This window comes from Podarcis raffonei, chromosome 2, assembly GCF_027172205.1.
Source record: "Podarcis raffonei isolate rPodRaf1 chromosome 2, rPodRaf1.pri, whole genome shotgun sequence".
NCBI lineage: Eukaryota > Metazoa > Chordata > Lepidosauria > Squamata > Lacertidae > Podarcis > Podarcis raffonei.
Genome location: NC_070603.1, coordinates 42,235,035 through 42,247,551, shown reverse-complemented (window position 1 = coordinate 42,247,551; position 12,517 = coordinate 42,235,035).

The window sequence follows — 12,517 nt, the reverse complement described above, 5'->3', positions numbered from 1 at the left end:
TTAATGTTTGTGCCACTGGTTTCTATGTTTCTATGAACTGCTTAGAAGCTATATATAAGTTTTTATTTATTTATCATAAATATATATATTGGGAGAGACTTTGGACTATCCTCTCTCCACACAAAGGAAAACCTTAGGTAAATTATCCCACAGGGGTAATTTATGGTAATTTAAGGGTGTGATTTATGTTCATCTGAAAACAATTTAATCGGGGTTTAGAAGTCATGCAAATATATTTGTGTGGTTGTGTGCAGTTAAACATGGCCGTCAGCCCCAGATGACACCATGAGATTTGCCCAATCCCCCTCTTTTCAAAAAACTCCTGAGGCCAGCCTTGGCAGCCTGAGGCAGTTTCTCTTGCTCAGAGCATATCTTATCAAAGGGACTCAGGGGGCTGTCATCTACTGCACTGTCAAAGCCACAATTCCACATCCTGTTGCTGGAAAGAAACTGACAGAAGCCAATTCTAGAATATTCTATGTTCTGAGCTGACAGCTGTCACTCTCCAACACTAACTGCTCTCTTGTGTTAACATTTTCTGAGATGTTCTTGCTTCAGGCAGCAATCTATTTTACCAAATCTGTCAGTTCCTTGCAATATATGATTTACAGGGAGTGTGGGACGTGGAATTACAAAAGTCAATCAATCAAAAGGCTTTGGAAGAAAATGGATTCCCCCTTCATGCTACTGTGAAACAAATATTTTCAAAACACAAAATTCAACAAAGTGGATTTTAATGATGATTAGCTATACCTAAAGTGAGCTAACCTTTGTCCAATAATAAGAGCAAAGAGAGGTTGCTTATGATCTACAAATTATTCAAGGGCACCCTAAACATTACTAGGCAGGGCAGTATTCAAAAAGGCATTTTCCAGATCACAGTGTTTCTTTCAGTAAGGAGAGGCTGAGATGAAGTTTGCAGAAAATGTGGAGGCAGTTGGAAGTGGTTATCTTTTGAGAGAGTGGCTGCTGGGCTTTGAGGTCAGGAGAGCAGATAAACAAGAAATTATCCTCTTATAAATGCAGTTCTAAGAGTCCACACCCCCATTGTTTTGGCTGGGTTTTGTTTTAACACTGAAAGCTCTCAAAGCCCACTTGAGGTGAGACTAGTCCTTGGTAGTGGCACAGCTTCAGATGTGATAAGCTTCAAAACCAACAATCCTGCTATAGGCATGTGTTGCCTCCTGAATTCTAATATTAAGGGATCAGCTTTGTTTCAAGAGAGCCTAATCCAAATTTCTACCCTAGGGTAGCATTTTCCTTCTCTGAGCTCTGCCAGGCAACTACTGACTGGAATAACAGACTCCTGGAGGTGAGGGGCTCAGAAAGGGTCTATTTCAAAGTGCTCCTAGCAACTGAAGCATAGTTGCCCCTTCATCCCTCTTCTTCATATTTCACCCTGATGCTATGACTCTGAACATATCTTGGGAATATCCAGAGCAACAGGGGGAGCATTTTTAAATTGTAACCAGCACTAGGACCAGCTGGTGAAGGGCAGGTAATAAATTTAATCACCATCATTGCCATTTTCCAACAGAATTAGTTTTCTTTTACATAATTCCTAGTATCTAGCTGTCTGCTGTCCATTTCCTTCACATAGGCAGAATGTATAAATCAACATGGGCATGTGCTACCCTAAACACAAATGTCACTAATGCTGAAAAGTGGTTCTGAAATGGCAATCCATCACCAGAAGGAGGACAAGAGAGGACGTACATTTGCATTTTTTTAAAAAAAAATGCATGCTAATTTATATAATAGATGCACTTAGGGCCAGGTGCAGCTAATAAGTGTCACTACCAGAAACAACACAAGAACTCCCACTAGCACAATGTGGCTTCCCCTCTCTCCTCCCCCCTGCCCCCACTACTGGGTCAGGGGGTGCCAGGGGAACCCCTAGGACAGCACAAGGGGAGGAAAGGGGTGTTTGTTCTATCTGGCAAGCTGAAATCCTTGCACCGAGGGGTTGATCTTATCACTGCATGGAATTCCTCCCCTAGAACTAAGTACTATAGTTTAAATAGAAAGAGATTACCAATTAAACTGCATTTGCTTAGTTCATGAGTGGCTTACGTGATGGGGAAGAGCTGCAGCCATCACCTCTCCACAGCAGCATCACTGATGCTTTCCAGGAAGTGGTGGTGATGGTGGTGAGGTCAGGGCTGCATGGATGCACCTGCCAGGCCAATCTGGTACTCCTACTGGGGCATCTGACCTCACTGCTGCCCTGCCCCTCCCGCTGCAGGCTGTCAATGTTCTTGCTTCTCAGGGTTCTTTCTATTTAGACTGAACATGGACCAGAGAACCCTTCAGACAGAAGAGTGTAAAGGAGGACACATGACCACCTTTGATGCTAGTGAATAGTATGTGAATAAATGCTACCTTCCTTATCTAAATTTTGCTATCCCAGAGACTGTGACGTCCTGGGAGTTCAGTGCCTAATCCATATTATTCATAACACACCCACAGCTGACCTCTGCCAGTTTAATAGGGTTTGGGAGGCCCAGTTTATCAAGGCTGTCTTGCTGCCCTTACTGGACTTGCTGCTGGGTCCTGGAGAGAGCCCCACAAAAGTTGTCCCATGAGCTCCAGTCTGTCACACTGCAAAGAGGTGTTGCAACTTGTACTGACTCATAGGGAAACAGAGCATCCACTCGCCCTATAAAGGAAAGGGTATGCCAAGGGCTTGTCTGTCTGCTTTTGCAGCAAGGTTTAACTCTAGTTAGCTCCCATGGCTTTTGGTGGGCTGGCTTGAAGAGCTGAGCTGCCATAAAGCACCGTCAGTTTTAATGTGCTTTTTGATGATGTCCTGATTATTGGTTCAGCTGCTTTGAGGGCATTTAGGGCAGAAATGTGGCTTATAAATCTGTCTAAGAACGAACAAGATAAGTAAGGAAATAGATAAGGTTGGGCCTTCTGGTTTTGGTGGCAAGGGCTTGAGCAAGGTACAGCAGTGTTCCAGCAAATGGGCTTGGTTCAGAGTACGACATTCAGCGTTCCAGCCATCTACCCCATAATGAAAGGTTGTGTGTTCTTTGGTTAGCTTTGCCACTGTGGAGGCATCAGGACAGGGTGTGCGGTCTCAAGGCCAGGAGAGGAGATGAAGGGTGGCAGCCAATGCACCTTTTGTGAAGTACACAAAGCGCGTCCAATGATATCCTTACCATTCTGGGGGTTAAATTCATGATGCCAGAGATTGCGTACATCTCCAAAGCCGTGCATCTGAGCCGACTTCTCCCTGAGCTGCCCGGCTATGATTAGATTGAGACGCTGGAATTGTATTGATTTCAGCTGTTAGCAAAGTTGTTGTCATTAAGTTAAAAGACGCTTGAGCGATCGCAGGGAGCAGAGGTGCCGGCTGCCTCCCAGCATAGTTCAAATGACTGAATTTTAGAGAAGGGCATTAGCTGCTCCCTACAAAGCAGCTGCATTAGACCCAGACATGCTTGGCGGGCTTTATCAATGTTTAATGCAGTGAAACAGGGGCTGTTGCTTCTCCCCTCTTCAAAGCCAGAAGCTTGCTCACCGAGTGGAGACTAATGAACGGAGTTCGCGCTTTGCCCGAGATGACCTTGAAAGAACGGTGACTTTCCGTCCCACGGAGAGGAAAGCAGTGAAAGCTAAGGGTCAAAGGCCATCGGTGAACATGCTGCTATATGTGTGCTAATGCTCGTTAATGGACATTGCCTTTCCCAACCCTGCAGGATCCTGGCTAAGCATTGTATTCATAGCAAGGAAAGCTGAGACAAAAATGAAGGTCGTTATCTCTCTAGGTCATATGCCTTGGAGCTGAGCGTGTAGCCTAATGATATTAACATTAAGCATTGCTAGCATATACAACTTTATACATGTTCCAGTGGCTTTCTGTGCATAATCTGCGTAATCCTGTCAACTAGGTCAACATTATCATCTTTATATTGCAGGCATTCTCAACCAAAACGTCACAAAATAGGGTTGCATCCAACACTGCTCTTTCACCAGCACAGTGAACTTCTGCTCATGTACAATGGACCCTTCCCTCTCTGCTCCCTTGCAGAACCCCCTTCCTCAGACATCCTCAAAATCTGCTCCAGAGGACCCTCTAAAACAGAGGAAATTCCAGTGGAATTCTGTGTGCACTACACTGGATAAAACTCACAGTCAGCAAGCTTTTGAGTTACCCAGAATTCTTCATCAGGTTAGGTGTTAAGCATACTAAGGAAGGAGAGGAAAAGCTGTCAATGTTGTAGCCATGAAGTCTGTACAGTGGTACCTCGGGTTAAGCACTTAATTCGTTCCGGAGGTCTGTTCTTAACCTGAAACTGTTCTTAACCTGAAGCACCACTTTAGCTAATGGGGCCTCCTGCGGCGGCCGCACCACCGGAGCCTGATTTCTGTTCTTAGCCTGAAGCAAAGTTCTTAACCTGAAGCACTATTTCTGGGTTAGCGGAGTCTGTAACCTGAAGTGTATGTAACCTGAAGCATATGTAACCCGAGGTACCACTATATTTGGTTGCAGACTTTCAACAGAGCATAGAGGGGGATAGCAAACTCAATAGGCTCATCTAGATGCTGCAATGCAGGTTTTTGGTTGCACCTAGGACTGATCCACCCCGTTTTGAAAATATAAGATAGGAAAGTGTTTCTGTACTGACAGGTGCCCATGGTAAGCAATCAGCACTTAGGAAAAATCTTTGCAGAAGAGATCAGATCAAAGCATAAGACTTTTCTTCTTCAGCACATGCCAATAATGCTTTTTGGGTCTGGGACAAATCACTTGTGAATTTTGAGAGTGCAGGATAGATAGTAAAAGATAACCATTTTTTGAAAATTAAATGTACATTTTTATAAGTGGAGCTGAACCATTCTAAAGCCACTTTAGATATCACTTGAGTCTAAGGACACATGATGCTTAAATTGGTTTAAGCTCAAATTGGTCTGTAATGTGAATGTGAAACCTACATTGACAAGAACATACATTTGATTTCTCTTCCACCTGCTACCCTGCATTAACAAGGTTCACACAATTGGAAAAAACAGAAGTGACTCAGATGCACTTTTTCCTATTGCCTATGAAAATTGTTTTTACATGGAAGCTTGAAGCCACCAGGCACCAAAATACAGTGGCAGGATAGGGGCCGCCATTGCAGAGCAGGTGAACCCTAGAGAACTCAGGGAGCTATATACACATATATAATTTACAAAAGACTTGACATATAATAACTAACAACAACAAAGGGTTCAATACAACTATATCTTACTCTCTTTTTTTGCTTGCATTTACCTTTATTTGCATTATACTGTGCTACAAATTGCTATGACACCTTGCTGATCTTTTTAAGTTTGTTCTTAGTCATTGTTTTTATTGTTAAAGAAAATAATCATGCATGCATACATCCCTATATCCTACAGTAGTAGTAGTAGTAGTAGTAGTAGTAGTAGTAGTAGTTCTTGCTCTTGTTCTTGTTGTTTATTAGATTTTATACCACCCTTCATCTGCAGATCTCAGAGCAGTTCACAATATAAAATACAGAATAAAATCACAAAGAATATAATAAAACCAAGAACAAGAAAAAACACACCAAACCTCCTACAAACACATTTAAAAGGACATAGACCATTAATCAGCCAAAGACCTGGGTGAAGAGGAATGCTTTCACCTAAAGATGTATAATGAAGGTGCCAGGTAAACCTCCCTGGGGAGAGTCCCAGGGGGCCACTGCAGAAAAGGTCCATTCTTGTGTTGCCAGCCTCCAGAGTTCTCATGGAAGAGACACATGAAGAAGGGCCGCAGAGTCTGGGCTGGTTCATATGGGGAGAGGCAGTCCTTGAGCTATTGCATACCTCCCCAACTGTCCTGATTTGACTGGGACATCCCAGAATTACAGAAGGCATCCCAGCTTCCAACTGGATCCTGGAAAATCCCATCCTTTGGTCCCACACTCTTGGCATGAGTTTATATCGATGCCTGTTTTAGCTCACCTTTCAGCCCCGCTAGATAGCCTACCCAGAAGCCTTTTTGAAAATATCTGCAGACAAACAAACAAAACTTTCCTGCAACATTATTTTCTAAGAGTTCCTTTCTTTTCTCTCATCAAATGAAACGGAGAAGGATAAAGCGAGGTGGTGGTGGGGAGAAGAGTGAGAGAAGAGGAACAAAAATACTTTTGCAAATGCGGCTTTCCACACTCTCAAGGAACTCTCCACAACACTCATTTATTTCCCTATTAAGGCAGCAGATGGCAAAGTGCTAATGAATGTGAAAGACACAGATATCTGCTGTAAACAAACAGAATGGGGCTGAATCAAGGAGGTTTTGAAGAATGCGGCAGATCTGAGCGAAAGTCAATCAGTCTCCCACAAACACCATTCCTTCTGGCAAGAAAGGAGAAGAGATTTCAAAAGTCCAACTATTGCATCCACAATAATCAGTTCCTAATGGAGCAGTTGGACATATCCAATTAATACCCAGAAGCAGATGAGGGATGTGAAAGAAAGGCCAAGTGCTATGGTGACTGGTAGCCAAACTTCACCAGAGCGCTCATGGTCCTGTCATCCTGCAGAGTTTCACTCAGGGCCAAACCAACGTGATGGCCAAATGATCTAGTGTCGGTTTGTTGATGTTGTTGTGTTTTGATGGGGGAAGGGATGCTTAAACCATTCTTCTCTTCTACAGTTCAGATATGAATGCCCATTGCTTTTCTCCTGCAGTGGGAAAACTACACATATGTGTATGTGTTTTTGCACTGAGACCCGTTGCCGCTTTGGATGGGTAATAGTGAAGTGGGAAAGAGCAGCGGCCAATTTAGGGCAGCGTGACTGTTTCCACCGCACTGGGCATCATAACTATGATGCAGTGAATTGAGCAAAACGGAAGGTGAGAGGCAGTGGGGTGACGGATTTTGGCCTTGCACGGGGCACCACTGAAATTTGAAAGACCAAAATCCGCCTTTGGAAAGAGTAAAACATCTGTTCCTCCAGCTGATTGTTGGGGGCTTACAAAGTCCAGTGTGGAACACACTGATAGACATGGTGATCAGCTGCTTGTTGCAGTTTGAGAAACTAGGTGCACAGGGCAATGCCAATGAGCTGATTTCTGATTTTGTCCTGATTCCACCCCAGCTCTCCTGCTGACTTCCAGCTTGGTGTGCATGTTTTAAGTGAATTCAGCCAAGGATCTCAGTATCTCCTCTGGCCTTAAGCTGCCATAAATGTCACCTCCATCCTCACTTATTCATAGGCTCTCATTTCCAGCCTTACTGCTCCACTGATACATTTTTTAAACCCCTTCTCCTTTTTTCTGACCCCTGGGGGGACTTTGCGTCATTTGGCTTCTCTTGCAAGCATGTGAGCTGCATTCAGAAATGTTCACATGAATCTAAATGAGAAGGCAATAAAAGGAGGACTTCTCTGGGTCCCCAAACTTATATCCCAGCAGAGTCAAGGCAGGCGTGATGGGGAGGAGGAGATGACCTTGCATTTACCTAGTCTGGGTCATTTGCACAGCAGTCACTTGTGATTAGTAAATGACTCAAAGATTGGGTATGATAAATGTGCGTGAAAAGGCCACTCTGGAGTGCAAATTATTGGGTTGGTTGGCTATGGCAATGCACAACTGATGAGCTGTGGCTGGCAGCATACTGGTGCTATCATTGGCAATTGCATTGTTTCAGAGCCAGTGTAGGCCCTGGTTTGTCCCATGACACACTGATTGTTCAAAGCTCCATTGACTGCTCATTCTGCTATCGGAGCAAAGGTTGTAAAGTAGATTAGGAATGAGCAAACCTGTCAATTTCAGTTTCTCATTTTTCCAGCATCAGTTTGCAGGTGTTTTTCTTTTTAAAGTCCTCATGAAAATTCACTAGCATTTTACTGCAAATTTCTTCTAATATACACATTCTGGCATGCAATTTTGCCTAATATATACATTTTGGCAAAGTATATTTTCCCTAATATTTATATTTTCCTTAAAATAGTGCATTTTATGTTTTTTTTCACTGATGTACTATGCATTCTTATGCACACTTTACATTAGTATATGCATTTTTGTGCATGTTATTTGGCTGGAAACTGCACTGCTAAATTGGGAGAAGTATGAATTTTGACAGATGGCTATGTTTTGGTTTGTGTATTGTTTCAGAAATGGCAAAATTATGTATATTTGCCTTTAAATGAGAACGGAATGGAATCCCACCCCCCCTTCCTAGAGTAGTCCAGTGGTGTCACTGTGAAAGACAGCTTGTCCCATTACTGCCAAGACCCCTCTCAGCAATGTGCAGCCATGAGGGAGTGTTTGTGCATAGTGCAGTGCCCCATCAACTCCTGTCGTGAGACAGTGTCACTCCCGGGTGTGCACTCTAAAACACTCGCCAAATTTTTTTGCAAAGCAAGGCATTCTGAAGCAGACATCCAAAGCAGACATCCTCGGTAGGCATATCAATGTGCAAAATGGGTGGTTGGTTTTTTTTGAAGGCAGAAAGTTTGAAAACCACTGCTCCAAATGGTGGCAGTGTCTAAAGAGACCATCTCCTCATGTAGCGGTTTCTCCCTTAACACTATAACAGATCCATTTTCTGCAAACAACACCCACTTATTCTGTCAAAATGCTCCATTAATTAAATTTCATGCACACATTCAGAAGCATTTCCTCAGCATTTAATTATTTTAAATCAGAGCACCTCCTTTACTCAGACACTTCTAGGGAATCAGTGCAGAAGGAAAACCAAAGAGTACCATCTGCTCTGCTAATTCCATGCAAATTGCACAGGAAACTGGTTCCATGGAATGGACTCCACCAGCAATCCACTCAAGGAACTGGAAGGCAATAAGATACTTACTTCCCTTGCTAGAAAAACATGCAAAGATGGATGGGACACACACATTCCATTCACTGGGATTGTGGAAGGAAAAAGCTAAAACCCCTTTTCTCCACCATGTTCCAGATTGCCTCTCTCCTGTGACTAGCCAGTTAATGCAACATGAACTTTATGGCCTGAATTTCATGCATCTCCACTGTGTTGTCAACAAGAAACTTCACTGTGCTCATCCACAAAGGAACACCTTTAGAAGAAAAGCCCAAGACTGGCATGAGAACCACTGCACCCACATAACATTCCCAGAAACAGTGAAGTGTGCCTCAGATGGTTTTGGTGACCTAGGCAAATGAACCAGCCCAGGCAGGCTGGAGGAAGCAGAGAGCTGAGTGAACCTGCTCTCCCTGTTCAAAACACCAGAAAAGACACACATGCTGAAATGCAGTGGGGCACACTGTTCAGTTTAAATAGGTTTAAGGCATATCTGGTTATCTCACTGGCTGATTGCGAAATCTAAATGCCTGTGTTTGAGAGTTGGTCAAAACAGCTGGAACGTGGCCAAAGATAAGTCAGGGATATGTCAGTCCCTTCACTGTGTGGACCCCACCTCTCACAAGGAGCGCAATCAGATGAAAAGGCCAGGCTTCCATAGGCATGAGACAATCATCAGCCTGGACATGAGAAAGGTTAATGCCTTTGGAACACATGTCTTATGAAAAGTCATATTTAGATTATGGAAAGGGAGAAAGAGATGGGCTAGGTCTGGGTCAGGACAACCTAATTGGAATCTTCAATTATGACTCTTTAACCTGCAGCACCTATTTCTGCATATACAATGACTTAGCACCTTTCATGAATTCCAGTAGTTTCTCCTGTGCCTCGTTTCTCATTTCCTTGGGGAAATTTATGGCATTAACATTGGCAATTCAAAAACCTATTTGTGGTGACTCCGTAACCTTTTCCTAAGAATGTCCCTCTAGGGCAACTCACACAAATGGACATATCCCTATTTTATCTAGGGAAGCCGCCCAAGGAAGCAGAGATGGCTGGACCACCAGATGTTGGTGACAAACGGCAAAGAAACACTTTACAGCATAATGCTATGGGACATTTGCATAGTCTAGCAGTGGGAAATGGAGTTCGAAAGAGAAAAAAGGGAAAATCAAGTGTGGGAGGTGGAGATCTAGAATTCCCTCCCCTTCTATGATCTACCAGTTGTTTAGGGCTTCTCTCACAGACAGCTCCTATAAGTGGTACTGCTCAAAATCCGTACCTAGTCCATCTCCGCTACTTCACCCAACCAATCTCTTTTTAGCTAAACCATTATTAGCTTAGCTAGCAGTTCCTCTGTGACATTAGAGTCTATGTCCTACGTTCAGTCCTGTGTAGAGTCATGTGCATAAAAATGAAAACTGCTTCTCTGACTGTCCTTTTCTATCTTTTCTACATAAGCATTCAAGCGATTTCCAAAAGTGACACGAAGAAAGGGCACTAATTACATCTGATCCCCAAAGAGAAATAATCACACCAATTCCTAGATGGTAACACTCCAGAGGCTGGCAATACGAAGGACAAATCTCCACCTAAAGCTTTCCACACAGCCTCGGAATTAGTTTGATTCTGCCAGGCATATGAATTCTGAGCGGCGCCTAAAGGGCATATTGCTGTTTATATGCTTTCATTATTATCTGAAGTTGTATTGTTGATGCAGTTACTTATTTTGTGCAAATGTTTCAGCAGTTACTTTATGCGCGTTGAGGATAAATTCATGGAGGACAAAGCTATCAGTGACTACTAGCCATGATGGCTGTACTTTACTTCAAGAATGCCTCTAAATACCAGGTGCTGGGGAACACAAGTGGGAAGAGTGCTGTTGCAATCATGTCTTGCCTGTGGACTTCCCAGAGGCATCTGGCCAGACATTGTGAGACCAGGCTGCTGGAATAGATGGGCCTTTGGTCTGATCTAGATGGACTCTCTTGATGTTCTTAGGATCCCTGCCAACAACCCGTTGTTCTACCTTCCACATTCTAGCATTCCAGCTGAGCTACACAATAGCCCTCTTAATCAGATATCAAGTGGGACAGAGAAATTTGCCCAGAGTAAGGCCAGATTGGCTGGTATAATCCCTGTGGCTCATGAAGGAAGCATTGCTTGTTGTCAGTTGGCTTTGCTTGCCATCAGACATGGTCAGCTAGCTAAATCTGATTGGCTACATAGTTCCATGATATCATGGCATTCCACTATCATCCCTAATTGGTTGAAATTGGCGTTTGTGAAGTGAAAACTCAAAATGGGCAACTCTAATCACAGACACAGGTAGGGATGGAAAATTATAATTGGTTTGTGTTTTTTAGCAAACTGACCTAATTCTGGATGAATATACCAATCGGACCACAATTGTTCTTCGGATTTCAAACTTTCTTAAAATTTTGCTATATACCTTTGAACTAAAAAAATCACACTGAAATGCCTTTAAAAATACATGTTTTAGGGTAAAATGTTTAGAAATGCAATAAATAAAATACATTTTAAAATACTTATCTTGCAATTCAAATACAGTATATGTTTAAATATTTATTTCAGTACAGTACTGATTTAAATATGGCTGTTAATTTGGATTTTGTTTAAATAAAAAAAATAGATTAATGAAGCAATGGTGCAAAATGAACACATGCAAAATTTACACGGCCCAGAAATTGATCTGTCCACCCCTAGTCATAGGTCAAGTATATCCAGTGTGGTTTTTAAAACATCCAAAGTTGTAAACAACCAAAATGGGTGTGAATCAATCACATTATATCTAATAATAAGGTTGTTGTTTTTTAATTTCACAGGCTTCTGTTAATTGGAGATGATTTCCCCCAAAGCATTGCTCACATTTTGGGTACCAGCTAATTGACTATTGCAAAATACATATTTTAAAACTTCTGCTGTTAATTTTTTATAAAATTCCTTTTTGCTGTAAGCATGACTCCCTCTATTTTCAGACAAGTAGCATGTGTGAGGATGCACTAGAAGGCAAAACAGGCCTGGGGGTGCCACTAAGATATGCAGCAAAATTGAGGAGCGGGGAAGCATCAATATACTGTAGTTCAAAAGAGAGAAAGGGGGATGGGGATAAAATAGTGAACTGCATCAGCAGTTGGAGGATTTGGAGGATGAAAAGTCCACCTCAAGCTGCAGCAGAGGAGAAAAGCGGAGAGAAGCAGGGCCACTTGAGCAGTGCAGTTGAAAAAAATTCAACTTTTGGTGCCTCCTGTCTTTGAACTTTCCCATCCCAGCTGGTCATTTGCGTACCCTCCCAAATGCAGGGTGTGCATCTTCCCATCCGTGTTCCTGCACCAGTCACAAGACCTGCGTGAGATCATGGAGACCAAAAGATACGCCTTTGGGGGGGGCAATATTGCAACCAAAATCACTTAATATCACGGCACTCAAAATGGCCACTGTGCTCTCACAGGGAGAAATGGGATATCCCAGTTTTTCCAGGACACTTGCAGAGTATGCATTAGAACAGCTTATAACTAAGAACTTGAAGCTGAGCCTTTTTTTTTTTTCCTTCTCCCTCCAAATGTATTTCCTTTTTGTGTCATGGCTTTTTACATTGTAAGCCTGAAAACAGAGACTGCCTCTATTTCCCCTCCACCCAGTGAGGAGAAGTTGCCGTGGGAGCCTTTTTTGGCTGAAGAGTATGCTTAATTTAATATATATATCCATAAAAT